General features: G+C 53.5%; 1 protein-coding gene across 5 annotated transcripts in view; it reads left to right on the forward strand.

Annotated features, from left to right (window-relative positions):
- Positions 1 to 13,390, forward strand: part of KCNQ5 (potassium voltage-gated channel subfamily Q member 5) — a 272,790-nt gene that overhangs the window by 187,102 nt on the left and 72,298 nt on the right. The gene's annotated exons all lie outside the window — the stretch shown is intronic.

The following is a 13,390-nucleotide window of genomic DNA, read 5'->3' on the forward strand; positions in this document are numbered from 1 at the left end:
TAGGGGGTGGGTCTGAAGGTGTTGCTGAGGTGCTGCATCTATTCCCCTTTTGCTGCAGAGCTACTCTGCTTTCCAAGTGACACTTTGTGTGCTGCAGTGTGGCAGTGACTGAGCAGCAGGGACGTTTGGTGCTGCAGCAGCAGCAGGAGGGACGTGTGGTGCTGCAGCAGCAGGAGGGACGTTTGGTGCTGCAGCAGCAGGAGGGACGTGTGGTGCTGCAGCAGCAGCAGGAGGGATGTGTGGTGCTGCAGCAGCAGCAGGAGGGATGTGTGGTGCTGCAGCAGCAGCAGCAGGAGGGACGTTTGGTGCTGCAGCAGCAGCAGGAGGGATGTGTGGTGCTGCAGCAGCAGGAGGGACGTTTGGTGCTGCAGCAGCAGGAGGGACGTGTGGTGCTGCAGCAGCAGCAGCAGGAGGGACGTTTGGTGCTGCAGCAGCAGCAGGAGGAGGGATGTGTGGTGCTGCAGCAGCAGCAGGGACGTTTGGTGCTGCAGCAGCAGGAGGGACGTGTGGTGCTGCAGCAGCAGCAGCAGGAGGGACGTGTGGTGCTGCAGCAGCAGCAGCAGGAGGGACGTGTGGTGCTGCAGCAGCAGCAGGGACGTGTGGTGCTGCAGCAGCAGCAGCAGGGACGTTTGGTGCTGCAGCAGCAGCAGGAGGGACGTGTGGTGCTGCAGCAGCAGGAGGGACGTTTGGTGCTGCAGCAGCAGCAGGAGGGACGTGTGGTGCTGCTGCAGCAGCAGCAGGAGGGACGTGTGGTGCTGCAGCAGCAGCAGGAGGGAGTGTGGTGCTGCAGCAGCAGCAGGGACGTTTGGTGCTGCAGCAGCAGCAGGAGGGACGTGTGGTGCTGCAGCAGCAGCAGGAGGGACGTTTGGTGCTGCAGCAGCAGCAGCAGGGACGTGTGGTGCTGCAGCAGCAGCAGGAGGGACGTGTGGTGCTGCAGCAGCAGCAGGAGGAGGGACGTGTGGTGCTGCAGCAGCAGCAGGAGGGACGTGTGGTGCTGCAGCAGCAGCAGGAGGAGGGACGTGTGGTGCTGCAGCAGCAGCAGGAGGGACGTGTGGTGCTGCAGCAGCAGCAGGAGGAGGGACGTGTGGTGCTGCAGCAGCAGGAGGGACGTGTGGTGCTGCAGCAGCAGCAGCAGGGACGTGTGGTGCTGCAGCAGCAGCAGGGACGTTTGGTGCTTCTGCTGCCATTGCTCAAGTCTGCGCTGGGGCAGGAGAGGCTCTCCTGCTTCAAACGGGAGGTGGTTTTGGTATCTTAGCTACCAGCTGGCGCTAAGCTGTTGGCAGACACTGACGTTTTCCTGGCAGTTGCTGCCGTGGGACGTGGTGGTTTCGTTATTCCCTCCTAAGCCTGGCTTTTGTAGGATGGTTAGCTCTTCTTTTGTTCTTCTTTCCCCCCTCCTGAGGTAGATCTAAATGACTTTAATCCCGACAAGTGCTTAACGTTTTCCCTGCATTGGGTGGAGGTCACTTTGTATTCCTCTGCTTCTTAACGGGCTATTTAGTTCTGCAGGGGATGGCCCTGGGGGGTTAGTGATCGTTAAAATGTCACTGCAGAGCCAGACCCACCCTTCGGGCTGTCTGTTCCACCTGTACCGCACACTGGGGCTCATTAGGTAATGCCTGGCAGCAAAGGAGCTGTTGAGCCTTTTCCTGTCCTCACTCTGTGCATCCAAAAGCCCCTAATTAATTATGGCCTGAGCAGGCTGATGAGCACAATCCTGGGGCATGCTGTGTCCCTACAGCACAGGGTGGTTAACCACAGCACGGGAGGTTCCACCTCAACAGGAGGAACAACTTCTTCACTGGGAGGGTCCCAGAGCCCTGGATCAGGCTGCCCAGAGAGATTGTGGAGTCTCCTTGTCTGGAGACTTTCAGGACCCATCTGGATGCATTCCTGTGGACTGTGTCCTGCAGAGCCAGGGAGGTTCTCCTCCCCCTCTACTCTGCCCTGCTGAGTCCTCACCTGGAATATTGCATCCAGCTCTGGGCTCCCCAGTTCAGGAGGGAATGGGATCTGCTGGAGAGAGTCCAAGGGAGGGCTTCAAGGATGCTGAAGGGACTGGAGCACTGCCTGGGGAGGAGAGGCTGAGAGCCCTGGGGGTGCTTAGTCTGGAGAGGAGAAGACTGAGAGGGATCTGATCAATGTCTCTCAATAGCTGAGGGCTGGGGGTCAGGAGGGAGGGGACAGGGACAGGCTCTGCTCACTTGCAGCCTGGGACAGGCCAAGGGGCAATGGATGGAAACTGCAGCACAGGAGGTTCCAGCTCAACAGGAGGAGGAACTTCTTGACTGGGAGGGTGACAGAGCCCTGGAGCAGGCTGCCCAGAGAGGTTGTGGAGTCTCCTTGTGTGGAGCCTTTGCAGCCCTGTCTGGATGTGTTCCTGTGTGACCTGTGCTGGATTCTCTGGTCCTGCTCTGGCAGGGGGCTTGGACTGGAAGCTCTCCAGAGGTCCCTTCCAACCCCTGACATCCTGTGAGCCTGTGTGCCACTGCAGCAAGGTACCTGGACTAAACATCCAGAGCTGCCTAGGTGCAGACATGTGGTGTTCTGCTCCACCTGATGGTTTCTTAGCAGGGCTAATTGACAGAGAGCTGTGCTAAGAGTGGTGGTTTGCTTCCTAGCCACAGTGGTGCTTTTTGTTTTGCTGGAGGAAAAAAATCAGGTGGCATTAATCCAGGTAAAAGTGATCAGATTTAATCCTACACTCACAGCTAGTCCCATTAGTGACCTATCTGAACAACACTTTGCAGGTGGAAATTCGCTCAAATGCTCTGCAGCTGGCCATGGGATTGCAATTGTTACACTAATTGATAACATTTTGTTTTCTGGTAGAGAAAACAGGGGAAGAAAATTGTTCACCCTGAAAATAGCCTGTTTCTAACAGCAAGGGCTGTGGTAGCAGGCAGTCTCTTTCCCTCTCTGCTCATGCTGTGTGGTTGTAGGCATGCCATTTGTTGTGACATAAAATCTGCATTTCCCACGAGCCAGGTCTCTGGGGATGATGTTGGTACATTCTACCAGTGCTGATCCCTCAGCTGGCTGATAAACACATCCCCTGTGCTTTGCCAGGGCTCTCCCAGGAGCCCAGAAGTGGAGCAGCTCTGCAAAGCTGTGGGTTTGCTCCCATCACTGGGGGGAGGTGTGGTGAGCTCCACCAGTCCTTGTTAAAAATGTCCATCAGTGGAGCAGAACTGCTTGGGGTCTGCAGCAGGGAAGTGCAGCAGGGGAAAGTGCAGCAGAGGAAAGTGCAGCAGGAAAAACTGCAGCAGGAAAGTGCAGGAGGAAAGTGCAGCAGGAACACCTGCAGCAGGAATGTGCAGCAGGAAAAACTGCAGCAGGAAAGTGCTAGTCTGGCCTCAGAGATCATGGTAATGGTTGGCAAGGACCTCTTGAGCTCCTGTATCCAACCCTGCTGCCAGAGCAGGCTGCCCTACAGCAGGCCATGCAGGAATCTCCAGAGGAGGCTTCAAAACCTCCCTGGGAGCCTGCTCCAGGGCTCTAATACCCTCAGACCAAAGAAGTTTCTCCTCATGTTGAGGTGGAACTTCCTGTGTTCCACTGTGTATCCAGTGCCCCTCATCCCACAGAGGGCACCACTGAAAACAGCCTGGCCCCTTCTTGGCGCTCACCCTGAAGGTATTTCTAAGCATTGTTCAGATCCCCCCTCAGCCTGCTCCCCTCCAGGCTAACCAGCCCCAGGGCTCTCAGCCTCTCATCATGAGAGAGATGTTCTGTTCCCTTCATCATCCTTGCAGCCCTTGGTTGGACTCTCTCCAGTAGTTCCCTGTCTGTCTTGAACTGGGAGCCCAGAACTGGACACAAAACTCCAGACAAAATCTCTCTAGGGCACAGCAGATCTTCGTCCACCTTGCCAGTTCTGATTGTACATCCCACAGCCTCCTCTGACCACAGAAATGGGCTCAAGGAGAAAGAGGCCGCATGGTTAATGCTGAAAGCATCAATGCCAGCCTGGCCCAACATTTCTGTGCTGCAGGCTGGTGCCTACAGCAAACCCTTGGCAGGAAGGACTCTGGTGATGACGAATTTTACAGCTCCTACTGTGGGTCTCTAATGGAGAAAAACATAAATATAGCAAAGTATGAAGTTCCAGAGGCAGGCTGAAGCTGACTGGTTTATTCCAGCTTGCTGAGGCATGACTTGCTCCTTCTCTGCACACTGAATGGTTAGCTGACACCAGCAGAGCTATCAAAGCTGCCTTCTGCCACTGCAAACCAAGACAAAAATGCATTTCTCTGTTCTCTCAGGAGCAGTTGTGGCTGAGCCAAGGCATGGCTGCAGTCACTGAGCTCTCACAGCCTGCTCCTTGCAGTGATTCACACAACTCAAACAAAGGTGTCAGCAGAGACAGTTGTGTGAACTGGCAGAAATCTCTGTCCAGTTTGGGGCTCCCCAGTCCAGGAGAGACAGAGAGCTGCTGGAGAGAGTGCAAGGGAGAGGCAGGAGGATGTTCAGGGGACTTGAGCATCTCCCCTGGGAAGAGAGCCTGAGAGCCCTGGGGCTGTTTAGTGTGGAGAAGAGAAGGCTGAGAGGGGATCTGATCAATGTCTCTCAAGAGCTGAGGGCTGGGGGTCAAGTGGAGGGGGCCAAGCTCTGCTGGGTGCTGCACAGCAAGAAGCCAAGGAGCACTGGAGACAAAGTGGAAGAGAGAAGGTTTCAGCTTAAGAGGAGGAGAAACTTCTTTGGTGTGAGGGTGAGGGAGGCCTGGAGCAGGCTGCCCAGCGAGGTTGTGGAGTCTCCTTCTCTGGAGCCTTTCCAACCCCACCTGGATGCATTGCTGTGTGGCCTGCCCTGGGTGCTGCTGCTCTGGCAGGGGGTTGGACTGGAGGATCTCTGGAGGTCCCTCCAACCTCTGATGTTCTGTGGTACTGTGGTTTGGATTCCTGCTTGAGATGGGGGCGAGATGTTTCTGGTCTAATGAAGTGCCACAGGGATACAGCAAGCTCTCAGCTGCCTGCTGGCTTCCTGTGAACTGTTTGCTTGGCAGATTTATTCCAGATGGTTCCCCCCTACAGCCATCTTAATTGTCTGAAGAGCTAATGCAATGTTCCTTCAGCTTCAGTACCTGAGCTGCTGCCTGTCCTGGCACCTGTGATCTATGGCAGCTCATCACATTTGCACAGGGAGGTTAAAGAGGGGAGTGTGGATGAGGTGAGCAAACCTTTCCCTCCCTCTCAGAAGGGCCAGGGCAGCTGGGATCATTCCCCTGCACACAGACAGTTCCATTTGTCTGTCCCAGCTTCACCTTGCGAGGGAGCAGCAAACATCTCTCCTAACCACTGTGTCCTGAGTGCTCTCTCAGAGCAGCACAGCTCACAGTAAATCCTTGTTTAGGGCAGCAGCACTGGCTGAGCGCTGCTGAGCAGCAGCAGAGCCCAGGGGCCTTGTCTGGGCTGCAGCAGCCCTCCCACAGCCGACACAACCTGTCCCACAGCATCACCCAGACCCAGCCAGGGCTCCTGTCCTGGCATCCACACCAGGACTGCCCATCCTCTGCTCATCAGGGCAGCTGCCAAGGGAAATACAGCATCACAGGCTCACAGGGTGGTAGGGTTGGAAGGGACCTCTGGAGAGCTTCCAGTCCAAGCCTCCTGCCAGAGCAGGAGCAGAGAATCCAGCACAGGTCACACAGGAACACATCCAGACAGGGCTGCAAAGGCTCCAGACAAGGAGACTCCACAACCTCTCTGGGCAGCCTGCTCCAGGGCTCTGTCACCCTCCCAGTCAAGAAGATCATCCTCCTCCTGTTGAGCTGGAACCTCCTGTGCTGCAGTTTTCATCCATTGCCCCTTGGCCTATCCCAGGCTGCAACTGAGCAGAACCTGTCCCTGTCCCCTCCCTCCTGACCCCCAGCCCTCAGCTATTGATAGACATTGATCAGATCCCTCTCAGCCTTCTCCTCTCCACACTAACCACCCCCAGGGCTCTCAGCCTCTCCTCCCCAGGCAGTGCTCCAGTCCCTTCAGCATCCTTGGAGCCCTCCCTTGGACTCTCTCCAGCAGATCCCTGTCCCTCCTGAACTGGGGAACCCAGAACTGGATGCAATATTCCAGATGAGGTCTCAGCAGGCAGAGTAGAGAGGGAGGAGAACCTCCCTGGCTCTGCTGGACACACTCCTCTGAATGCCCCCCAGGACCCCATTGGATACATTTGATATTTTTACTTTTTGGCTCAAATGAATCATAGAATCACAGAGTACAAGGCTGGAAGGGACCCCAGGGACCATCCAGTCCAGCCTTTCTAGGTGACAGTGTCATTGATATGAGCTGGCCCAGCACCCTGGCAAACTGAGTCTTAAACCTGAGCAGAGAGGGGAATCCACTGCTTCCCTTGGGAGATGATTCCAGTGTCTGACTGTTCTCATGGGGAAGATTTTTCTTCTGGATTCCAATCTGAATCTGCCCAGGAGAGTCCTGAAGATAAGTTAAGTGTGGGATTTGGTAGGACTTTTGTCCAGAAATAATCATAGAATGATAGAATGGTCTGGGTTGGAAGGGACCTCCACAGCTCATCCAGTCCAAGCCCTCTGCACTCAGCTGGGACATCCCCAACTAGAGCAGCTTGCCCACAGCCCTCTCCAGCCTCACCTGCAAGATCTCCAGGGATGGAGCCTCAACCACCTCCCTGGGCAACCTGTGCCAGTGTTCCACCACCCTCCTGCTGCACAACTTCTTCCTCACATCCAATCTCAAGCTGCTCTGCTCTGCTTTGAAGCCATTGTCCCTGCTCCTGTCCCTGCAGCCCTTTGCAAACAGTCTCTCTGCAGCCTTCTTGGAGCCCCTTCAGGTCCTGGCAGGCTGCTCTTAGGTGTCCCTGCAGCCTTCTCTTCTCCAGGCTGAACACTCCCAGCTCCCTCAGCCTGTCCTCCTAGCAGAGCTGCTCCAAGCCCCTGAGCATTTTCCTGGCCTCCTCTGGCCCCTCTCCATCAGCTCCATGTCCTTCCTGTGCTGAGGGCTCCAGAGCTGCACACAGCACTGCAGGGGAGGTCTCAGCAACGTGTCAGGACAGGGCTAACCATGGGGAGAGCAGCAGATAAATTTCTTGATACCTCCAATGCTAGATGGATAATTTTGCCTTAGCCTGGGCTGTGCACAAAACTTCTGGCACTCAAGTTGCAGCAGTGACACATCCCAGGCAGGCAGCAGAGTAAAATCTACTTCCAACATTAAGGAAAAAAAAAACCCAAAACAACAAAAAAAGCCACAAGCATCTTGAGAATCCAACTAACACAGCAAGAATATTATCTTTGGTATAGTGCTGATCTCCTGGCAAGTCCATTTGCAGGCACTTTATCAAATCATAAACAAAATGGAAGTAACACTTGGGCTAGGAAGGCAAAATCAAATCTTTTTGGGAAAATAGCCAAGAGGAAAAATGTCTGGAAACTGGAGGTCCTTCACTCTCATGACTAAACTCTCTGTGTTTCAAGATAATTTTCAGCTGAAGTGATGTAACTGGTTCACTTCTGTTGGTTTGCTCTCAATTCAAGAAATTAAATGTATTTATTTATTTATTTGTTTGTTTGATCTGGCAAATCAAAAAGCCAAAAAAAAAAATCCAAAACCCAGATAACCAAAAACCTCAACCAGAAAAAGTCTTGGATCAGCTGAAGTGTTTCATTTGACCTGCTCTAAAATCTCATCTGAGTATCTGAGATTTGATAACTTTTGGCTTTGCACTCAGATTGAGGCTGTAGGAAAGAGCTGTTAGGTTCATTGGATGTGCCAAAGAATTCCAGTATGTATTTTTACTTTTTTTTCATCATCTTCATTTTGAATCAGGGTAAGAGAGATTGCCAAAGTCACCTGAATTTCTGCAGGATTGGTTTTGGCTGACCTGGTTTGTGTTTTACTCTGAAAAAGTCAGGGGCGGAAAGCTGTGCCCAGTTCTGGGCGTAAGGGCCTCTGAAAATGCTGCCTGGGAATACATGGTTCAGGCAGAAGATTGTAGAATAGAAAATCACAGAATCCTAAATTGGTTAGGGTTGGGAGGGACCTCAAGGCTCATCCAGTCCCAACCCCCTGCCATGGGCAGGGACACCTCACACCACAGCAGGTTGCTCACAGCCACATCCAGCCTGGCTGCAAAAACCTCCAGGCATGAGGCTTCCACCACCTCCCTGGGCAGCCTGTGCCAGTGTCTCACCACCCTCCTGGGGAAAAACTTCTTCCTAAGGTCTGAGCTAAATCTCCCCTCCTGTAGCTTGGCTTCTAACATCCGCTCTGAATCTCCCCACTTTCAGTTTTGCTCCATCCCTGCAGTCCTGTCACTCCCTGACACCCTAAACAGTCCCTCCCCGCTCATAAGGAACTGCCTGATACCTTTGAAAGCAAACAGTTTTCCCTCATCCCAATGATCACTTGCATGGCTTTGTTGATTAGATTGGCAGTTGGTTATGTGGTGCTGATTGCATCAAGGCAGAGGTGTCTTGCTCTCAGAGTTTGCTGTCTCTCATTACAGCTGCATGAGAATCTGTGTGTGCAAGCAGGGCAGGTTTCCCACTGGAAACAGAAGAGCTGATTGCACTGATCTCAAACTGTTATTAGAAGGAAGTCTGACAAGGCAAAAACCTACATGGAAAGGTGAAGTTGTTTAGAACCATAGCAGCAGATGTCCCCAAGGCTGTAATTCTTCTTGTCAGAGGGCGGTGCTGGCACTCCCAATCAACCAGCACAGCTCTAAAACAAATAAGCAGGCACTGTAGCTATGGACAGGGAGGGAATTAGCAACACAAATCACTTCATGGCAGAGGAACCTGGCACCACACATCCAACTGCTGAGGTACCTGTGAAACATTATTGTCAGCAGTGCTGAAAGTGAGGGAGGAACCTCAGGAGGGTCAAGCAGAGCAAGTGCAGGGTCCTGCACCTGGGCTGAACAATCCTTACTGGCAAGACAGACTGGGGGAGGAGGGGAAAGAAAGCAGCCCTGAGGAAAAGGACTTGGGGGTGCTGGTGGGGGAGAAGCTGGCCAGGAGCAGGCAGTGTGAGCTTGCAGCACAGAAGGCAAATCACAGCCTGGGCTGCGTCCAAAGCAGCAGAGCCAGAGAGGTGATTCTGACACTTTGCTCTGCTCTGCTCAGACCTCCCCTGCAGTGCTGTGTGCAGCTCTGGAGCCCTCAGCACAGGAAGGACATGGAGCTGATGGAGAGGGGCCAGAGGAGGGCCAGGAAAATGCTCAGGGGCTTGGAGCAGCTCTGCTAGGAGGACAGGCTGAGGGAGCTGGGGGTGTTCAGCCTGGAGAAGAGAAGGCTGCAGGGAGACCTAAGAGCAGCCTGCCAGGACCTGAAGGGGCTCCAAGAAGGCTGCAGAGAGACTGTTTGCAAAGGGCTGCAGGGACAGGAGCAGGGACAATGGCTTCAAAGGAGAGCAGAGCAGCTTGAGATTGGATGTGAGGAAGAAGTTGTGCAGCAGGAGGGTGGTGGAACACTGGCACAGGTTGCCCAGGGAGGTGGTTGAGGCTCCATCCCTGGAGATCTTGCAGGTGAGGCTGGAGAGGGCTGTGGGCAAGCTGCTCTAGTTGGGGATGTCCCTGCTGAGTGCAGAGGGGTTGGACTGGATGAGCCGTGGAGGTCCTTTCTGGCCTGGACCATTCTCTGATTCTCTGAGGAGGGCAAACCACATCTTCATTTAAGCTAACCAAGACATCTTGCTCAGACATCTTTAGCTCAGACCTTATGAAGAAGTTGTTCCCCATGAGGGTGGTGAGACACTGGCACAGGCTGCCCAGGTTGGTGGTGGAAGCCTCATCCCTGGAGGTTTTTGCAGCCAGGCTGGATGTGGCTGTGAGCAACCTGCTGTGGTGTGAGGTGTCCCTGCCCATGGCAGGGGGGTTGGGACTGGATGAGCCTTGAGGTCCCTTCCAACCCTGACAGTTCTGTGATTCTATGTTAAACTTGTGAGCTTCCACAGAGTGCCTGGGGAAAGGGTGGATGTCATCAAGGATAGAATAACAGCTTTGGTATCGCATCTGAACCAGACAGGAATTGGCTGATTGTACCCTGTGAAGATAGGATCACAGGAAATGAATTGTCTCACAAAGATATATGGCTCTTTGGGAGAGGATGTGGAAGGGGGTCTGCTCTTTGCTTTTTCCAAGAGACCAAAATTCCATAAGCCTTAAGAAAAAAAAAAAAAAAAAGAAAGATAATAGGAAAAACTGCAAAACCACTCAGCAAATGGCACCACTTTAAAACACAAGACTTGGGTGTTCTGGTGCTCAGAAATCACAGCAGCGTCCAGGTTGGAAGAGCCCCTCCTTTTCACAGCTGCTGTGTTAAGTGCAGCAATTAGGAAGGGTCTGGCAGTGTAACAACATTGGTACAGTTGTGTAACACAGCTACAGGATTGAGATCTCAACTTTAATAAGGCTGAGGAGAAATATTTGTATATTTCTAGAAGGCAAATTGAGCCTCTTCTGCACATTTTCATTCCCTCCCCTTCCCACCCCGAGCACTTCAGCACCTGGTTCCCATCACCTGTACTCTTCTCTTGAGGAGAAATTACTTTTTTCCACAGAAGAATCCCAGAATCCCAGCAACATTCAGGCTGGAGAAGCCCCTCAGGAGCCCCAAGCCCAACCATTAACCCTACTCTGCAAGGGGCACCCCTAAACCACAGCCCCAAGCACCACAGCCAAACCACCTTCAAACACAGCCAGCCTTGGGCACTCCACCACCTCCCTGCCCAGCACATTCCAAGCCCTGACCACTCTGCTGCCTAAGGGCCACTCTAAACCTCCCCAGGGGCAGCTTGAGGCTCTGCCCTCTTCTTCTGTCACTAATCACCTGGCAGAAGAGACCAGCACCAACCTCTCCACAACCTCCTTGCAGGGAGCTGCAGACAGCCAGGAGGTCTCCCCTCAGCCTCCTCTCTTTCACACTAACCAGCCCCAGCTCCTTCAGTCTCTCTCCAGCACATTTCTTCTCCAGGCCCTTCACAGCTTCCTTGCCCTCCTGGACTTGGCACTCCAGGACATGTTTTAGTGGCTGAGGTGGTGTTGGGTTGATAGTTGGGTTTGATCTTAGAGGTCTTTTCCAACCTTTGTGATTCTGTGATTATTTTGTAGTGTGGGTTTTACGACTATCATCTTTCCATGTTCTCTCTTCCCAATGTAGCTGTGTCTGAAGCAACTAAATGATATGGTGCCAAGCAGTGAGTGCAGATGGCTGGGAAACACTATCTGGGCAAGAGCAGAACAGAGAGGTCAGTGCTGAAGTCAGCATTTCCCATGGCATCTTCCCAGTTGGAAAAAGGCTTTTCAGTGATTTCCTAAAGCAGCTGTGTCCAGGAGGCTGTCTGTCCTTGTTCCTGGACACTGAAGGAGGTTAGAGCTGTTTGAGTGCTGGGAATCATGCACTGGGTCTGACACAGCAAACCTGTGGAGTTCATAGATTCAGAGACAGGTTTAGGTTGGAAGGGATCATCCAGTCCCAGCCCCCTTCCACTACCAGGTTGCTCCAGCATCATCCAACCTGACCTGCAACACCTCCAGGGAGGGGACATCCACAGCCTCCCTGGGCAGCTTATTCCAGTGTCTCACCACCCTTGCTCCAAAGAATTTCATCCTAATCTCCAGTCTCTATCTGCCCTCCTCAAGCTTCAATCCATTCCCCCCTGTCATGTCAGTCCCAGCCCTTGTAAAAAGTCCCTTCCTGGCTTGCTTGTAGGCCTCCTTCAGGTGCTGGAAGGTTGCTGGAAGGTCTCTCTGGAACCTTCCTTCTCTTCTCCAGGCTGAAGAGCCCAAACTCTCCCAGCCTGTCCCCTCAGAGCAGGTTCTCCAGCCCTTTGATCATCTTTGTAGCCGCCTCTGGAGCTGCTCCATCAGTTTGAGACACCCTCCTTATGCTGGGGGCAGCAGATCTGGGGGCAGTTCTCCAGCACTACTCTGTGAGAGCAGAATGAAATGGCAGCTGCAGAGTCCTGGTGCCTGCTCGTGCTGTGTGATTCACCACTGCTCCAGCACTGGGTGGAACTTGGCATAATAACAGTCCTGGCTTGGTTCTGTTGTGAGTGAATAGGAGGCAGGGTTGACAGCTGCCATTTCAAGCAACAACCAGGGAAAACTAAAAGGGAGTCAGGCAGCAGCAGCTCTCTCTAGCATGTGGCTCATGAGGAGGAGACACATCACTGGGATTTTAATGTGCTGTCAATGGCCTGGGAGCTCTGTCTCAGATTAAAAGGCACAGAACTGAGTTCTCAGTAATCCTCTATTAGCACAGAATCAACAAGGGAGATCCCAATCACCTCTGGGAAAGGCAAGTGTAGCAACAGGCTCACATTCATGATGAGCTGATAAATGATGAAAAGATGCAGAAATCTCACTTTGTGCTCATTATGTATTGCACTGGGGGCTGGCCTGGATATCTGGTTGTGATTTTTATGGCACTAGTAGGGTGGATTCTGGTTTGTGTTTTCACATTTATGGCTGCTTCTCCCCCTGCTAATCACAGAATGTTAGGGGCTGGAAGGGAGCTCCAGAGCTCATCCAGTCCAACCCCCTGCCAGAGCAGGGGCACCTACAGCAGCTCACACAGGAACACAGCCAGCTGGAGTTGGAATATCTGCAGAGAGGGAGACTCCACAACCCCCCTGGGCAGCCTCCAACAGCCTTCTGTCACCCTCACAGGCAAAAAATTCTTCCTCCTGTTTGCATGGAACTTCCTATGGCTCAGCCTCCACCACTGCCCCTTGTGCTGGCATTGGGCATCACCCAGCAGAGCCTGGCTCCAGCCTCTGGGCACTCCCCCTGCACATCTTTAGCACCAGCAAGGAGCTCACCTCTCAGGCTCCTGTAGTGTTCAGTAGGGAAACTCTTGTGCCCTTATTAGAGCTCATTTGGGGGATTAATTTGATTTCTTCCAGTCCAAGAGGGCCAGTGGGATCCTGGGGTGCATTAGGAGGAGTGTGTCCAGCAGAGCCAGGGAGGTTCTCCTCCTCCTCTGCCCTGCTGAGACCTCACCTGGAATACTGCGTCCAGCTCTGGGCTCCCCAGCTCAGGAGGGAAAAGGATCTGCTGGAAAGAGTCCAAGGGAGGGCTCCAAGGATGCTGAAGGGACTGGAGCACTGCCTGGGGAGGAGAGGCTGAGAGCCCTGGGGGCGGTTAGTCTGGAGAGGAGAAGGCTGAGAGGGATCTGATCAATGCCCATCAATAGCTGAAGGCTGGGGGGCAGGAGGGAGGGGACAGGGACAGGCTCTGCTCACTTGCAGCCTGGGACAGGCCAAGGGGCAATGGATGGAAACTGCAGCACAGGAGGTTCCACCTCAACAGGAGGAGGAACTTCTTGACTGGGAGGGTGCCAGAGCCCTGGAGCAGGCTGCCCAGAGAGGTTGTGGAGTCTCCTTGTGTGGAGCCTTTGCAGCCCTGTCTGGAT

This window comes from Indicator indicator, chromosome 2 (assembly GCF_027791375.1).
Source record: "Indicator indicator isolate 239-I01 chromosome 2, UM_Iind_1.1, whole genome shotgun sequence".
Taxonomy (NCBI): Eukaryota; Metazoa; Chordata; class Aves; order Piciformes; family Indicatoridae; genus Indicator; species Indicator indicator.